This window comes from Rhodnius prolixus, unplaced genomic scaffold (assembly GCF_049639745.1).
Source record: "Rhodnius prolixus isolate KJV_2025 unplaced genomic scaffold, Rpr scaffold_8, whole genome shotgun sequence".
Taxonomy (NCBI): domain Eukaryota; kingdom Metazoa; phylum Arthropoda; class Insecta; order Hemiptera; family Reduviidae; genus Rhodnius; species Rhodnius prolixus.
This window is the reverse complement of record NW_027411593.1, coordinates 16,403,646-16,422,000: the sequence shown is the minus strand read 5'-3', so window position 1 is coordinate 16,422,000 and position 18,355 is coordinate 16,403,646. Positions and strand designations below refer to the sequence as shown.

General features: G+C 34.6%; 1 protein-coding gene and 1 non-coding gene across 7 annotated transcripts in view; both read right to left on the bottom strand.

The window, feature by feature from the left end:
- LOC141450939 (zinc finger protein basonuclin-2-like) overlaps positions 1 to 18,355 on the bottom strand; it is a 368,549-nt gene that overhangs the window by 72,462 nt on the left and 277,732 nt on the right. The window lies entirely within an intron of this gene.
- Positions 1,420 to 1,563, bottom strand: LOC141451576 (U4 spliceosomal RNA). The gene has a single exon (XR_012456897.1). It is a non-coding gene; the product is annotated as a U4 spliceosomal RNA (small nuclear RNA).

The window sequence follows — 18,355 nt, the reverse complement described above, 5'->3', positions numbered from 1 at the left end:
TCAGACTATTATTCGGAAGGGATCAACAAACTAGAGCAGCGTTGGACGAAGTGTATAAGCCTAAAAGGAGACTATGTTGAAAAATAAAAAAGGTTTACCCCAAAAAATAAGTAGTTTTTATTTTTGCACGGACTTTTCAAACGTCCTCGTATATAATTCAAACGTTTGGAGTTAAAAAAAAATCTTTGTGAACATTAAGAACAGCATTGAAGCAAAAAATCAAGAGAGAGTATAAACCAAATTATTTTGTTTTTATTTTTATTTATTTTTTTAAGAAATCTTGTTTGATTAATTAATATATTGACAGGCTTTTTCTTCAAAAAGCTTCTACTTCTAATATGGAAATAAAAAAACGAAAGAGAATTGGTAAAGTAATGGAAATCAATGAAGATAATTCTATGGTGACAAGAAGATAAGTAGACAATAAAAATAAAATTAAAATTAAAAATAAAAAAACTAGAAATAGGAAAGAAAGAATGACGTAATAAGAAATAGTAAAGCAGGTGGGCTCAACACCTCTTGTTGTGATACCTGATTGTCGGTTGTGGCAGTGGTCTCTAGTATATAATCAGCAGGATGTGCGTGTATATGTGTGTTGTATACAAAGCTTTGTAGCAGAGTGTACGTACGAGTGCCGGTTGGTACTAGTACTAGAGTGAGAGAAATTTAGATCGGATAAAGTGCTAAGGGTATTTTGTAGCCACCTTGTAGATATAATCTAGATAAGCAATAATAACATGGAGTTGTTTTCTGTCTGTGTGTGTGTATTGTAAGGGACTAAAAACCGAATGGAACCTCTCTACTGGTTTCCACAGTCGTAGAACAAAGGAAATAACCCTATGCTTACTATATCGGAGGTGCCGAAGAAAAGGAAAGGTTGTATTTTGTAAACCAAGTTAATGGTTTGTCCTGCTGATAAGTAATTCTACCACAATTAGACAATATCCACTAAAATATTTTGTTTTTCTTTCCCTACTTATCAATATTTTACAAATAAAAAACACGTTATTAGTTCATTAAGTTTACAGATGTTGATAATAAGCTGATAATTTACAGTACTGATTCCTCGCCCTGTTTTTACCTCATTCAGACACAAATATATCGCTACATATTTCGCTCAAAACACAGCGAAATCTTTGCTAATAATTAATGACGAAACTAAATTGAACAGTTTGTATAAATTTCTGATTAATCCTCTAGGAAAGTAATAGTTAATTTTTTTAGGCAGGCTTTACGTCCAACTACCAATTAGGTGTCGTGGACAGAGGCGACTAGCAAACCATACTTTACTATAATTTTCTGTTATTACCCATTAAATAAAATCCAAGGCCTAAAAGACCGGGGAATCGAACCCAGTACCACAATATATATTAACTTCGTACGTCTCGCCTCTAACCGCTCGGCTACCGTGGCGCCTGATTAATCCTCTAAAATTAAGAAAATTCTTAATCGAAATTTAATTTTATTAAGATTTATGCGATTTTTTTGGTAAAAGTTTTCAACTAGCATTAATCGCACCTCAGTAGGCCTTCATTGGTTACGATATTGCCACTGCGCAAGGACCACAATAAATCAAATAATCCGACATGATATTAACGAGATTACTCTCTGCTTTACCAACTTTACAAAATGGATATGATACCATTATACAAATATTTTATCTTCCAAAATCATTATGATGAAGGCGCCATGGTAGCTGAGCGGTTAGAGGCGAGACGTACGAAGCTAATATGTATTGTGGTACTGGGTTCGATCCCCCGGTCTTAGGCCTTGGATTTTATTTAATGGTCAATAAAAGAAATTTACAGTAAAGTATGTTTGTTAGTCGCATTCCGTCCACGACACCTAATTGGTAGTTGGACGTTAAGCCCCGCCTGAAAAAATAGGCGAGTACTTTACTTTTACTTTTTATTCGATTTTTTTAGTAATTACACTGATTTTCTGTTATTTATGTTTATAAATTTTTTGTAAGAGAAAAGTTAGACGTGTTCATTAGCCGATTTTTTGCATTAAAGTTAGCCTTCCAACTTCGATTTAGTCCCAAGTCATTTGTTGGTGATTTTAATTTTTCTTGCTTCTACAAGTGAGAGTACAAGCTGAAAAGTCATAAACGCTGAAAAGACTCGTAAGGCAGATTGATTCTCTTGTGTTAGAAATCAGGATATACTGAAGATAAGATGAAGTAATGAAAACTGCCCAGGTAGGACAGTTGTATAAGGGTTGATCGTCAATACGAGGGTCGTTTGAAAAGTCCGTGCAAAGTCAGAGAGATAGCACTACTGGCGCGTATCGAGGTTATGTTTAGTTGGAAGAACACACACCAAGTTTCAGCCAGATCGGTCTATTTCTTTGTGTTTGGCATTCGTTTGTATCGAGGAAGTCGAGTGATTTTCAAAAAATGGACGAAAAAGAATTTCGTGTGTTGATTAAACACTACTTTATGAAAGCCAAAACGCCTCAGGAAACTAAAGAGAAGCTTGATAAACATTATGGTGACTCTGCACCTTCGATTAGAACAGTTTATAAGTGGTTTCAAAATTTTAGGAGTGGCCATATGGGCACAAGTGACGCTGAACGTTCTGGACGCCCTGTTCAGGTTACTACTCCAGAAATCATTGATAAAATCCATGATATGGTGATGGATGACAGAAGAGTGAAGGTGCGTAAGATTGCTAGTACTGTGGGCATCTCGAATGAACGGGTACATAATATTTTGCATCAACATTTGGACATGACAAAGCTATCCGCAAGATGGGTGCCGCGATTGCTCACGCTTGACCAAAAACGAAATCGTGTGAAGTGTTGCAAGGACGGTTCGCAGCTTGTTCCAGAAGAATCCGCAGGACTTTAAGCGTCGTTTCGTCACTGTGGATGAAACATGGATACATCACTATACTCCTGAGACCAAAGAACAATCTAAACAATGGGTTACCAAGGGGGAATCTGCGCCAAAAAAGGCGAAGACCGTTCCTTCGGCCGGAAAGATTATGGCGACTGTCTTTTGGGATTCGCAAGGAATAATCTATATCGTCTATCTGGAAAAGGGTAAAACTATTACAGGTGCGTATTATTCATCGTTATTGGACCGTTTGAAAACCGAGCTGCAAGAAAAACGCCCTCGATTGACCCACAAAAAAAGTCCTTTTCCATCACGACAACGCACCAGCTCACACCTCAGCAGTTGTGGTCGCTAAATTAATGGAAATAGGGTTCCAACTCGTTTCACATCCCCCCTATTCTCCAGACTTGGCTCCCTCGGACTACTATTTGTTCCCCAATATGAAGAAATGGCTGGCGGGAAAAAGATTTTATTCAAACGAGGAGGTGATTGCAGAAACGAATGGCTATTTTTCAGACTTGGACAAATCCTATTATTCGGAAGGGATCAACAAACTAGAGCAGCGTTGGACGAAGTGTATAAGCCTAAAAGGAGACTATGTTGAAAAATAAAAAAGGTTTACCCCAAAAAATTAAGTAGTTTTTATTTTTGCACGGACTTTTCAAACGACCCTCGTAACTGCACGAAAAAGCGTAACGTTCAAAAACACCCAACTTTGACAATTTTTTTCTCTTTTTCTATAAAAGATAAAATTCCCAAATTTTCTTTAAAATATAGGGCAAATCCTCCTTTATAATTAGGAAGCTGAAAGCAGTGGAATGAAGAATTGTTTCATTGTCTTTTGGGTGATTGATTCATTAATCGAGTTAGGAGAAAAGATATTGCCAATTTCAGTCATGATTTTTTTGTTAATTTTAGGAATTAGGTCATCCTCAAGGCTTATTGACAATACATTATTTTTACATTGTTATCAAAGAGTTGGTGTATCTTCTGTCCTGTCTGTTTATGAACATTCTCAAGCGCTGAAGATAACCTAGTCCCTAGGACGAAACCTTTGGGCAAAATGAAGGAAATTGGCATTATCCTTTTCTTCCAGTGGAATGAAATTAGAGTAGAGGTAAGTAACTAGGATAGCTTCCACAAAAATGGGAAATTATCTCTCATCACTAGCAAGAAATAATAATAAAAATTTTTGATATTATTTTATAGATCAATTAAATGTAACACGTTTGGTTAAATTACTGTTACAAAATCAAAGTAAAAGATGATATTAAAGAGACAACAGCAATTAGAAATGAAATCAGTAGACAGTTATTGGCTGTAAATTCACTAAGGAGTCCTCTAGAAAAACTTAAAATAAAAGCTAAACAAAAATGGTAACAAGATAAGTACAATAAATGTTGAAGGAACATAATGAGTTAGCATTCACTTGGCTTAATGAATAATAAGTCCATACCCTACAGGTACGTTACTTAATTCTTTTGTTTCCCAAATTTAAATAACTTAGTTTTACACTGCTTTTGGCTTTACACACCGGCTTACATATTAAGTACTTTTTAACAATAGTACATTAAATACTTCTCACTTCTTTTTCACTTAAACAAGTAATCATGAATCTTTTAACACCAAAAAAAAAAGTCTGGTGAATACGAGCATGAATTTTAGTCTTGCCGCAGTTTAAAGACTATGCGCAGGATATGAAGAGATGTCCTGCCCTAAAAGAACTTCATATCTTTCAAGAATGACTTCTTTTTACGGAGGCAGAACACCGCAACATCTGCAGACTAGCTAGCTTAGATCATTATCTGTTTTTTACACGCAAACGAGCGCAAACATACACATTATGGCCAATTATATAAATCATGACGAAACCTTGATCCAATTATGTGGAGATGCAGCTTTCGAAGGCTGGTCGAACTGGCCTTCAATCAAATTCTAGCCCCAAAAATTCCTCTGCTTTTCTATCACAATTCTAGCGCCTCTTTTTCTTGTTGTTTGTCCTACCAACCACAGAATCTTGCTTTGTTTTTGTAAGTGGAGTATAATGTACATTTGCAAAGGGGTGTACTCAGTTTGTGACCTTCTCCAGGGAGGATTGCGTCAATTCCTCAGTTTTCTCCAGTCAGAGAGAGAGTGAACTGCCTGGAGGCTTAGCAGCTTCAACTGTCTCAACAGACACACAATCATGTCCATACTCTATTCAAACAAGTCGGTAATTTCTACTTTCAAAACAATGACGGCCGCAAATTTGCATGCAATTACATATATTCAAATAAAACGTTTTATATTTTACTCTGGGGAATCTAGACAAGATATTCTTTAAGAATATTCTCGATATTCTCTGAAGTGAAATGACGATAATTATAAAAATTCGTCAGTCAAAAAAATATATGCGTGTTTAAGAGGCCAAAATAATTTCTATTTACAAAAGATATTCAATTTTTTATTTACTTTTTTTACTTTTACTTTATTTATTTTCACAACTGCAGTATATTTCTGCAATAAGTGAAGCTGATACAACTTGACAAAAGTATAAACATGAGTAACGTGAGGGGAGAATTCACCCATTGGTGGAATTCCCAAAGAAAAACAGTTCACTATCGTCCAGTGGCACTTACTTCATAGAGTAGATCCGCGTGGTCACCAGTGCTTCAACCGTCTTGGGAGGATTTCCAGGCAATGTGCAGTAAGTTAGGATACTAGTGGATTAGGATGTGAGGTGATTGAAGTGTCGAATTTAATGTAACGGGATCTTGCAGCTTCTGAAACATAGGGAACTAGGAAATCTCGGTGCAAGGTAGAGTTTAATACAAAGTAAAGAGCTTTAGCGGATTTGATGGAGTGTTTTTGACTGGAAGGATTAGATTTTATAGATTTTGGAAGCTTTGGCTGAGCCCCAAAGTTCCATTCCTTAAGTCCAGGCAGGTTTCAGTATCATTGTATAGATAAGTCGTTTATTGTTTAGTGAAAGCTTAGATCTTTTGTCAAGAAGTCTAGGGAGAAGTTTGAATTGTCTGTTTAGTTCTTTCCGTTTAAGTTTAGTATGTGGATTCCCAAGTTAGGCGTTTGTCCATGAAGAGTCCTAGGTACCAAACACAATCTGTTGTGGAATTCACAAAAGGTATTCGTTTAAAACCATTTTTATATCGTGAACTCACAAGAATTACTTCAATTTTCTTTGTACAAAAGCATCAATTTCTGTTTCACCCTCCACACGTGCTTCACATCCTACTGTTAATAGATTCTATCGCAATAATTTTCTCTCTAGAAAATTGGATAGAAAGACGCGAGGAAGTAATATACAAAAAAGTGTGATGAAAAGTGTGAACAGAAATTAGAGTAGGTTGTGCAATGAGCCAGAAATAGGACAGAATATAAAAGGTTTTGATCCAGTAAACGTGTAATACTTTATCCCCCAACCTTCTGCACATTTGTTTGTGCACAATTGTTTTCACATTTCATATATATATATATATTTTTTTTTTGTGAACATATACGGGCATGTCTGTACTAGGCGACTAAAACCGCATGCAATAACCACTACTACCAACCCATGGGACTGTGTAACGATATGGAACCTCCCTTGGTAAATTGAATTAACGACATTTGCGGTTTTTGTAACAAGCAATCATCTGGGGAATAGCAGAAAATGGAAATCGTTATTTCTCTAGGGAGACACAATTTCTTCTTTCCATATTTGTCAGTAGTAATTCTTAATTTGTATATATATATATTACGAATTGTGGTAACATTTGTACGTCTGAAATGTTATTTGATTTCAACATATAATGGAATCATAACTAAGACAAATAATTTTCATATAATGGAATTAAGACTTATGGTTGCGACACAAGTGTAAATACAAGAGATCAAAGAGGATTTTTGGCGGCAGTATATTAATGTGTGAATGGAATTCTATCAAAGAAAGTGAAGTTAAATGTACATTTATTTAACCAGTGAATTTTTCAACTATTATGTATTTGTATTTTTGGAATTTTCTGGATGTAAAAACCTTTCATTGCATTAAAAAAAAAAATCTTCTTTCATTTTCAGATCTTAAACAGTAAGTACTAGCTAGAATAATCAATTTGGAAAGCAGTAATCGTGTTTTTTGCAGTAATGGCTGAATTAAAGCGAATTTCTTACTGGTCATTACCAATTATAGAAGAAGTTATAATCGTAGCTTGGATACATGTGTCACTTCTTCCTGAATTTGAATTCTCCTAAATCCGTGAAAAATGGATTTAAAAAAAGGTTGAACCTTTATGACATCCACTCTATTGCTTCATTGTAGAACTAAGGCTAAATGGATAATCGAGGAAGAAGACACTGTTATTATTTTCAATGGTTAAGAAATAGATCTGAAATAATGAACCCCTCCCTACCAAACGAAGTCGAAGATTATAATGATGCCTGAAGAACTATAGCCTGAAGACAATCTCAAAAAAAATGTATTCGTTACTTTTAGTGCTGAATTTACCCGAATAGGATAGTCGTTATGAAGACAGTATTTATTGACTGCGACTTACGACTCCAAGAAATACTGAGAACACCTTTTGAAGGAAACATAGTAATATAATGATGCGTTTAAATTTCTGAGCATTAATTGCATAACATTCGAATTCTTCAGCCTATTTGTTCCCGAAATAGAGCAAATCGAGGCGACAATGACGCGCCCTTGACTACACTGCAAGCTATCCTAAAGGAGCCTTTCAAAATTGAGAAAATTAGTACGAGAAGGCTGTTTTATCATATGGTCTGTTGGAAGATAGATTCAGATATTTTCACTTTTTAAAGTACTTTTTTAAGTAGTTGATTAGTTATTTCAATAAGTATGCGTCGATGGCTATTTTCAATCGAAGTATACAGTCTACAATTATTTTTATGAATAAATAATATTTATGATACAAATCCCTAAACATAAATGGCGAAAACATATAAATAATGTAGACTAGTTAATGGCCAAGATATAAATGCCCATCAGTAAGTACTTAACAGAGCTGGAATCACCCTTATATTTACAACATTTTCTGGCAAGTAGGGTGTGTTAACGGCTTACTAGACCCAGAACTGTGTACACACTAAACCATTTCTAGAAAACATAAAACTTATTCTGGTTGACAAAGGCAGCAATGAAATTGACTTTTATATAAAAATATAGGTATCTAAATTTTGAATAGAAATTTACACCAAATAAAAATACGATACAGATTTTATTCATCGTTGCACGCATTTTTTTTTCCTGAATGGTTTCGAATTTTCAGCCATCGTCAGGTACTTAATTTATCACTTTGGTCTACAACTATGATTCTGATGAACTACAATCGCTTACTCTTAGACGACAGTGCTATCTCTCACTAGCGCCTACAAATGTCATTCTAGTTCCAATTCTAGTAGGAGCAGTCAACATCCTAATTTTATCTCCATTTTACTACATTTTTTTTTCATTTTAAAATTAGGAATACTCAGTACTCAAGATAGGTATTGTAATTATCTCTCGTTCAAACTAGTTTTAAAACCCAATCAAACATATACAACATTTTAATCGTGCGTCTATATCTGAGCTCATTACCGCCCGAATCCTTTTTTCAGCGCACTGTTGGCCTCTAGACGACAATGTCCAACTCCAGAGAATATGCTGTAAGGAAGAAGCTTCTAGAAAGAGAAAGAGCCGGCAGCTGGATTCAAACCCAGAATCTCCTTCCAGGGAATCCTTTGTGCTAGCCATTGAAGTAAACCCTCCCATCATAAAACAAAAATATTATTACTCTGCTCTACTTCTACTTAAACCTTTCTAGCATATATATGAATAAATATTTTCGCTCGGTACTTATCGAGGTAGCTAAAATGTGAGATTTCCGCTGCAACGTAGCTTGCAGCAACCAGCCTTTTCCACGCCATTACACAGTGAATGATTGTAAAATGTGAGAGGAAGAATGATGTATTGTCGGTATTTTTTTCGTCCGAAGATTTGGGCAATGAGACCAACAAAATGGGGTAGCTTGAAAGGGACCAATTTATTAGCCCCAATACTTCTTTATCAAAGTAGATTCCCGTGTTGATTTTTATTTCTTTTAGGTTAGAGTAATCCAAATAAGTAGGCCAACAGAAGTGACAGTGATTCTAAAAATAATGCTGTGATTTTTTTAAAAAAATTAATACATCTAATTAGGGCATTTGTAATGAACGAATAGTCGTGCGGGTAAAAGAATAAATATCAGAGCTAGTCAAGAATTAATTGGTAAGCCTCAATATATCTCTCTCTGGACTCGAATTAATCTAACAGGACCAATTATTCAATTTATACTTTGGGTAATTAAATAACTTCATGCATGTACATAGATGCGTGTGCATGTGAGTGGCGTGTGCGCGTCAGTACAGGGGGGAGGTGATAATGGGAGAGGAAGAGAAGCGGGGTGCGAGCAGCGGTTTGAATATCGTTCTGCCGAGAGAGAGCAGCGTACAGCCCCGCGGCGTTGTCAGCGTCAGACTACGAACAGCGCGCTCTTTTTGACGAGGGACTCGTCCTATCTAAACCCAAACTAAAACCCACCCTACACAACAGTAACCAACAACACAAACAGCAACAACAACAACAACAACAACATTATACCACCCGTGTCTTTGTCGCCCCCGGCCTATGTTCTTCGTAGAATATTTTTACCTTTCATAAAACTGGTCGCCCTGTACCTCCACGTCACGTTCAAACAAAAATACTAATATTTTAATCTGGCCCAAAGGTTGAAATAAAAAAAAAATAATAATAAAGAAATTACACAGGTATGAAATTGAGGCTTTGTGTCCCCTAGGCAAAAACAATTCACCGATGAAATCTAGCTCTGTAGGTAGGCAATGCTGTTATTCCGGTCAAAAACCCACTTTTATTCTAATTAATATGTCATTTTTTGTTGTTGTTGTTGTTGTTTGTAAACTGTTTACAAAAACAAAAATTTGGTATGAAACAAATAAGAATATCTCTCAATGTATTATCTTTTATAGAAAAAGAGAAAAAAATTGTCAAAGTTGGGTGTTTTTCAACGTTACGCTTTTTCGTGCAGTTTTTGATGATCAACCCTTATACAACTGTCCTACCGGACAGTTTTAATTTATTCAAGTCCATTGGACTGTACAAGTACGGGAATATTATATGTCCAATATAATTACAAAAATTATACTCTACATAAAAAAACGTAAAAAAATATAAAAATTATATTATTTATATTTTATATTTATTTATATTAATATAAAAATTAAAAATTAGTAAAATAGATAAGCTCAAGGAATATAAGAGTCTGGAGAGGAACTTCTGGATAAACGTGGAAAGCACGAGTTTTTAGAGCCGAAATGTCAGCCCATCATATTGTCAGGAAATAGTCAGACATAGGAAGCATCAGTAATTGAGACAGGCCTTCCTAAACGTTCATTTCCATCAATTGATTCACCCACAATCTTAAAGCGGGTGTTCTAATAGTGGGACTACTCGTAAATATAACTCCAGAAATCCAAACTTAGGCTCCTTCTGAATACGTATATTGCAGTTTCTTCTTTTTTCCGTCAAACTTAGAAACGTCCTACTAAGTCTGTCATGGCTCTAGAAGATCCCTTGATCGTCCTAATGGCATTTACGAATGAAGTTCTAGATTCAACCCAAATCGTAGTTAAAAAAGTTATTAGATTAGAAAATTTGATTTAATTTAAAAATTGACTATTAGACCAACGATCAAAACTTTCACTTAATAACAAACCACTGATTTACAAATCTATAATAAAACCCGCCTGGAAGTAAGGTATTGAACTGTGGGGTTCAACGAAACACTGCAATCTTCAAAATTCAATCGCTTCAGACTAAAATTCTCCGCACTATCGTTAACGCTCCATTTTACGTTTCAAATCTAACTATCCACACAGACTTGGAAATTCCGTTTGTAGGTCGGTTTGCACGAACTCGCTATAAAAGTTTTCATCAGAACTTGCACTCTCATTCCAATCCTCTTGTCTGCCATTCACCATCTCATCACCATCCAGATCATCCTCCTAGACGATTAAAACGCCAGGTGCCTCGTGATTTTCTCTCTTCTGAAGAGAGTAGCTAATCCTGCGAGACGACTTGGGGAGTGTTATCACTGGGTAGCTTCTCCCCTCAATAGTGAGTGTAGTTTGTAGTTAATGTCAGTTATTGCCATTGTTACTAATAGAGTATCTAGCGCTGGTGTCACTTAACAAATCAATTTTTTTTTAAAAAATTAAAATTATTTATTTTTAAGTTAACTTTACTTAATCGTTACAAAATGGTTCAGAGGTACTGCAGTTTCAAATTTACCACTTCAATTACAAACTAGAATTTATAACGAAGATTAGAGTTTACTATTTTTTTTATCAAAGCAAGTGTTGATCTTATTACAAGAAGAGACATCTCCCTTTAGGCACTTTTTTCGAAGTGTGTGTGTTTTGTCAGAACTTGTTACCACAGTAAATAAGATCCAATTCTTGGTGGAAAAAGGGATGAAAAGGGTTTCAGAAAGGGATATCCGCCTTAGGGGATGAAGTTTACAACTAAGCCGGCACGTATCTCTCTAATATAAGTCACCCCTCCAGGGTGGTTAGAAGGGTGGGAGTCGATTGTGTGTAAGGGAAGAGCTAAGTTAAAAGAATTGAATTGGATGACATGAGCCTGTCATGTGACAAGTTTGACAATGTGCACGTCATTGAATGTGTACATCTTTAAACTTTCACTGCGAAGAGCTGGTTGTCAATCACTTAAAATTTATTCTGTCAAATTGAAAGATTAGAATTTTTTTTAAAGACGAATTTTCAATTGTATCCTTAAACATTAATATTATTATAAAAACGAAATATTTCTTTTAATAAAACTGACGACTAAATATTGAAAAAAAGTTAAGTAACAGAAGATTATTTAAAGCTTCTTGACAACATATTTTTTGCTAAACTGTTTATACGGCCAGTTTATTTTGACAATGGTAATCTACAGTCCTTTTGTATTTATTATTCAAAATGAAATCAAAAGCAAACATACACACACATAGAGAAAAAAATGAAAGGAATGAAAGACCACAGATGTGGTGGAGACGTTTAGTTCCGCACGGATGGTCCATGCAGACGTGAGGCAACAAATTAAAAGGAAAAACACAGTTCGCTTTGCGTATCAAGAGTCAAAGCGAAGTGAAAAAAAAAGATGTAATAATCTTTTTTTAAAACTCTAGGAGTATGGAGATGATTTTATTGTATAAACATTGATCTAATTAACATTTTTTAACTTTATATTTACACTATTTGCACAGCCTAAGAGCAATTAGTGAATTTACCAGAAATAAGTGGGTAGAATTGGCCAGCAAAATTTTCCCTGAACTAGATGTTTTGTTATTTATTTAATTTTTTTCCTGAAAAAAAGCCAAAGAAGTTTTTTTTTTTAACGTTCGGGAAGTTTGCCAGAAATAGTTAGCAAGATGGTGTTAGGTCGCTGTTATTTGGAGAATTATTGATGAGCATTGTTTGAGATGCGATTTCCTTGCACAGTTGTGGCATTGAAACGTCATTAAAAAAAAGATGTGGTTTGTGGTCCTCAGAGCTGATATGTTTAGTCATTGATTTTCTTTTAAGTCTTGTGTATGAGTTGCTAGCGAGGAATTAGTCTATGAAGGGGCCCGAGGTAGCTGGAAGAGGATTGCTGTTAAAGAAAACAGGAGAACAGGAGCCCTTTCCGAAGAGTAAACGTGGCATGCTGGCAATTTCTGTGGGTTCATTTTAACCTTCCAATGTAACAAATTGATCACTGCCATTTCTTTATGAATTAAATCAAATAAAATGGATATAAATTCAAAATTAAGTCAATTTTATCATAAATCTACTCCAGGAAGATTGCACAATTAATTTGCGGCACAATGTGCCACCAATTGTGACCATGAAATTGATGTTCGCAACTGTATTTGGTCAAACGCTTCTTTTTCGCTGGTCCTTCGCTATCATCACATCTATTCCGTTTCACCGAGCTTTCAGAATCCGTTATGTTACTCTTATTTTCGGTTGTTACTTCATTAGAAATGGATTATTTAAATAGTGGTAACGAATGATTTAAATTCAATGGTATACCAAGAGATTTGCTGGCTTCTTCTCATTAAATGCGGTAACACAAGTTCATGGGCAATTTTTTTTAGGACGGATAGCCTGAAATGTGTCCCCACAATATTTGTGCACTTATGCCGCTAATATTCATCATTGCAAAAAAAACATCACCAATGTCCAACGACGAGTGTTGCTTGCAACATTGTATGAAGCACATTACTTATCGGTAACATCTACATCTCGTTTTGTCTTCTTGTAAAAAGTAATGATAGTTGCTTTGTCTGTAACTTGTATCTTGTAACTTGAAGCTGATGACTGTTCAGGCCGTTGCGGTAAAATTTAATCTAATCTATCCCACCTACCAGACCAAAGTTCAAATATTTCACTTAATAACGAACGACTGATTTACAATACCATACTAAAACCCACCTGGACGTACGGTATTGAATTGTGGGGTTCAACGCAACGTTCCAATCTTCAACGAATTCAATCGCTTCAGTCTAAAATTCCATTTTACGTTTCAAATCTATCCACAAAGACCTGGAAATTCCGTTTGTAGGTCAGGTTGCAAGAACTCGCTATAAAAGTTTTCATCAGAACTTGCACTCTCATTCCAATCCTCTTGTCCGCCATTTATCATCTCGTAGCCATCCAGATCATCCTCCCTGACGATTAAACCACCCAGTGCCCTCGCGATTTTCTCTCTTCTGAAGAGAGTAGCTAATCCTCGGAAACGACTTAGGGAGTGCTATAACTGGGTAACTTCTCCCCTCAATTAGTGAGTTTGTAGTGGTGTCTGTTATTGTCATTGTAAGTTATAGTGTATCTAGCGCTGGTTGTAACTTAACAAATAAATTTTTAAAAAACTTCTAACCCAAGTTAACTCTTTCTAAAATCAATTTGAAAAACTATTAACTTAATATTAAATGATTAAGTAGGCGAACTGCAAATTTTTTTAAAAATAAAGTTCAATTCAAGCATACTCGATTAAAACATCATGCAGGAGTAGAAACTAGATAAATGCTGTAAGAGGCTATCTGAACGACCTTAAGACCAATTCTACCTTACTTTGTGAAAATGAAATCTGAAAGATTCACTCCAGCTAGATATACAGAAAATTGTGCCAATTAAACTATAATCCGGTGGGAATATGCGGGCAGTGTGGCAAAACTAAAACACTGTGAATATTAAATGGTATTGATGATTGTGTGCGAGCCGGATGGTGGCGTCACAGCATAGCTGGCCAGGGCAGGGAGGCCGAGTCGTGATCTACCACGCCTCCACGGCCAGTCCACTTGTCTCTCCACTGCTAAGGGAGTCAGCAGCGTGAAATGCCTTTGCCCACCAGTTGCCTCCACTAAAAGAACCGAAAGCCGTAGTATCGGTTCTACATACCTCTACTTCTTCATACTCCGGCTCCTAATCTAACCAACAACTTATCCAGTGGAACATGTCTCCTCGACTCCTCTCTCTCTCTCTCTCTCTCTCTCTCTCTCTACCTCTACCTCTAGCTAGGTATTCCACCTTCAATTTTCTTCTCTCTCACTCTGGACAATCCTCTCACTCCATCTTTGTTTGTTTCACTAACAGAAAACAACAAAATAATTTATTCCGTAGAGATCAAGCGAAGAAGGACACGGTAATACACAGATAAACGCCTGTCCACTCTTCTCCAGACGGTCAACTTTGTTTCTACCAGCATCATACACTACATAGCTCTTTACCACCTGCAGGGCTAGGGATATGTCCCCCAACTGTGGCTTGTTCCTTTCTTTTTCTTTTTTTTAAACAATTTGACATCGGACACGACAAAGAGTATAGGACATAACATTGATTATTCCGTAACTGGTTACTGCGTGACAGTCTAATGACATTAACATTTATGGTTATCCCCTACTCGTTCTTCGTCAATTAATATACGATAAAAATGAACAATTTTTTGAGGAGTTTAAAAGACTACCAATACGCTTGCAATATTTGGGGGTACACTGTTACAATAGATGATCGTATAAATTGTCCTTTAATAGATTAAAAATATAATTTGATTTAATGGAAATAGTTTAGACCATGAATGCACACAAAATTGAAGTAGGGTACTTGGCATCTCGGAGGACAGACTTTCAGTTTTAGTTCTAGAACAGTGTGCTAACGTATGTTATTTGTTTCAAATAAAAAGAAATACTGAATAATAATTATGAAAATTTCAAAATTATTCTGCGAAATCAGAAAATTTTTTGTTTGGAACTTTTTTTAAATTTAAATTGTCAAAATATTGCGACGAATGTGAACACATTTATTAAAATTGATTTTTAGAAGAAAGAAATTTCACACATATAAGCACACCACAAGAAAATATCCATAGAACAATTAAAATTTGAATTAAAAATATCATTGAACAATATAACGGTCCAAAATGTTTCTATTAAAAGTCTCTGGTACTGTCTCAGTTTGTTTTAACGTTATTTAATATTTTATTAACAATTTAGATGTTGAACCATTAGCCATACTACAAAAATTAAAATCTTAATAATAAATACATTGAACAAGATATCAATACAATTCATACGATGAGGTAGGCGCATATTTAATATACAGGGTGACCAGAGTTATAAGCTCCACCCACTTTTTTTTTAAAACGGCGGGAAATTTCGAAAAAATAAAAAACACGTATTTAATCATTTTTAGTCTAGCTTATTTTCAGTGATTGACCCATTTTTTTTAAACCACTGTATCTCGAGATACAGCATCCAACTTTTGTTTTTCAAATGGAACGTTATATTTTTTGTTGCATATTTTTGTAGTATTTGAGCCCCTAAAAACAACAAACAATTTTTTTTTTTTAAATCGGTTAGGTTTTTCAAAAGTTATGGTAATTTAAAATATGAAAAACAAATTTCAGTTTACTGTCAAAATTACGTTATTTTTTTTTTTAAAGAATCTGTTCAAACTGGGCTCAACCAACGGATAGGCAAGCCAAAACTCTGGACTCCCACGCCTTGCTTGTAGCAGCACTTATGGTAGCGAAGTCAAGATCTAGGCAGGCTAGAGTAATTCGACGTTTCAGATCATTGACTGAAGCCACGGGATTAAGGTTACAGTACACTTTTCTTTTTTAGATATCTCCACAAAAAAAAAAATCCATTTGGATCAAGTCCGGAGATCGAGGTGGCCATTGGATTGGACTCTCCGACTGGATTGCTTTTTTCACGGAAATTTGTGTCCAGGTATCGTCGAACACTCTAGCATTATGTGCCGGGCAACCATCTTGTTGAAAATACATATCTAGCCGACGTTGTAGAGGAACATCTCCAAGCAGAACTGGCAAAATGTCTCTTAAAAAGTACTTGCACCAGTTAAGTTCTCTCTGTAGAAGAATGGGGCCGAGTGTTGATTTCCTAAAACTCCGCACCAAACGTTTGTAGACAACAACCTGAACGTCGAATACTTCTAGCCTGCCTAGATCTTGACTTCGCCACCATAAGTGCTGCTACAAGCAAAGCGTGGGAGTCCAGAGTTTTGGCTTGCCTATCCGTTGATTGTGCCCAGTTTGAACAGATTCTATAAGAAAAATAACGTAATTTTGACAATAAACTGAAATTTGTTTTTCATATTTTTAATTACCATAACTTTTGAAAAACCTAGCCGATTTCAAATTTTTTTTTGGTTTTTTTTAGGAGCTCCAATACTATAAAAATATGCAACAAAAAATATAACGTTCCATTTGAAAAACAAAAGTTGGATGCTGTATCTCGAGATACAGAGATTTAACAAAATGGGTCAATCACTGAAAATAAACTAGACTAAAAATGATTAAATACGTGTTTTTTATTTTTTCGAAATTTCCCGCAGTTAAAAAAAAAAGTGGGTGGAGCCTGTAACCATGGTTACCCTGTATATGAGCCATTGCACAACTCGATTTAACTCCATAAAACAAAAATGGAGAAATGCAATGAAATAATGTGCATAGTTTTTTCAAATTCTGTTTATAATATAAATTCAAATAAATTTACAGGTTATCATTCAGCGACTTCTACTGAATTTGTGTTGAATTATTGAACTATTTACATTAGAACTCGAAGTTAATTAAAATGGCTTCTGAAATTAATGATTCATTGGACTGCAAAAAAATTTCGTTTAATGGTGTTAATATTTATTATTTGGGAAATTTATTATAAATATGAAAAGCTATGACTGAACCAAGTGCTTAGATACTTAAATTTACGATATTTCAAAAAGAGAAGTTAATCGATTCGTGCAGCGGTCGGCTCATATAAAGATAACAAAAAATATTCCTCAATAATTGGAACCAAATTAAGGATAAACAAAATAAAAGCATCATATCAAATCTCCTTAACAAAAACTTACAGTTTAAAAAGTTAAGTATAAGGGTTGATTAAACGCCAAAAGGTACACAAATCAGCAAGTACCCAACATTTCATTCAAGCTTAGTTGATATAATTTAAGTAATTTTGCTGCATTAACTTTTCCTTCACATTTTTTAGAATTTATTAGATGTCACAGACCCTTATGCTGGCCAGTTCGTTCATAATATTATTTGGTTATAATTATGATAAAATGTATATTATATCTTCGTTTTTAAATAGGTACTTTATTTTAACTCTATTCCAAATAATTATTATTCTTCTGATTTATCTTTAATATGCCCTTTATTCTGAAGTTGTCACATCTTATACATGCATGTTAAAGTAGAAAAAGACAAAGTTAGAGTCGGCTACTGTTTAAATTTGAATCACGGAGGATTTAAAACAATATTTCAGACTTGAATTCGTCTAACCGAAATATTCGTGAGCACAAATAACACACAGTTAATAACAAGTAGATTATTCAACAATTATTCATTTCTCAATTGTAATTTAATTTTACTTACAGTAAAATACTGGAATAATTATCTGTCCTAAAAGTATGCAATACTTATTTATTTTATATTACATAACATATATATAACATTGTGAGAAGAACAGCTACATTGAGAGTGTGATTGAAGAAAACTATATTATTTTCTATAAAGCCAGATAATTATTACCTATTATTATAAACGTTTGACTACTACATAAAGTAACAATTACTTTAATCGAAGAATGAACTTAAACAGACGATTTTTATTAAAAATAAAATAATCGAAATCATTGATGTATGTTGGTGTAAGCATTTTTTTAAAAAAGTTTTTAAATTTTGTAGCCTCGTAATTTTTTTTATTTTTTATAACGTTTTCTTTTTAACCTGTAATTAATAGTTTGATTATTATAGATTAATAGATATTACAGTCAATCTACAGTGCTACTTCAACAAATTTTTTGTAGATGAAAATGGCCAGCATAAGGTTCTGTGACATCTAATAAATTCTAAAAAATGTGAAGGAAAAGTTAATGCAGCAAAATTACTTAAATTATATCAACTAAGCTTGAATGAAATGTT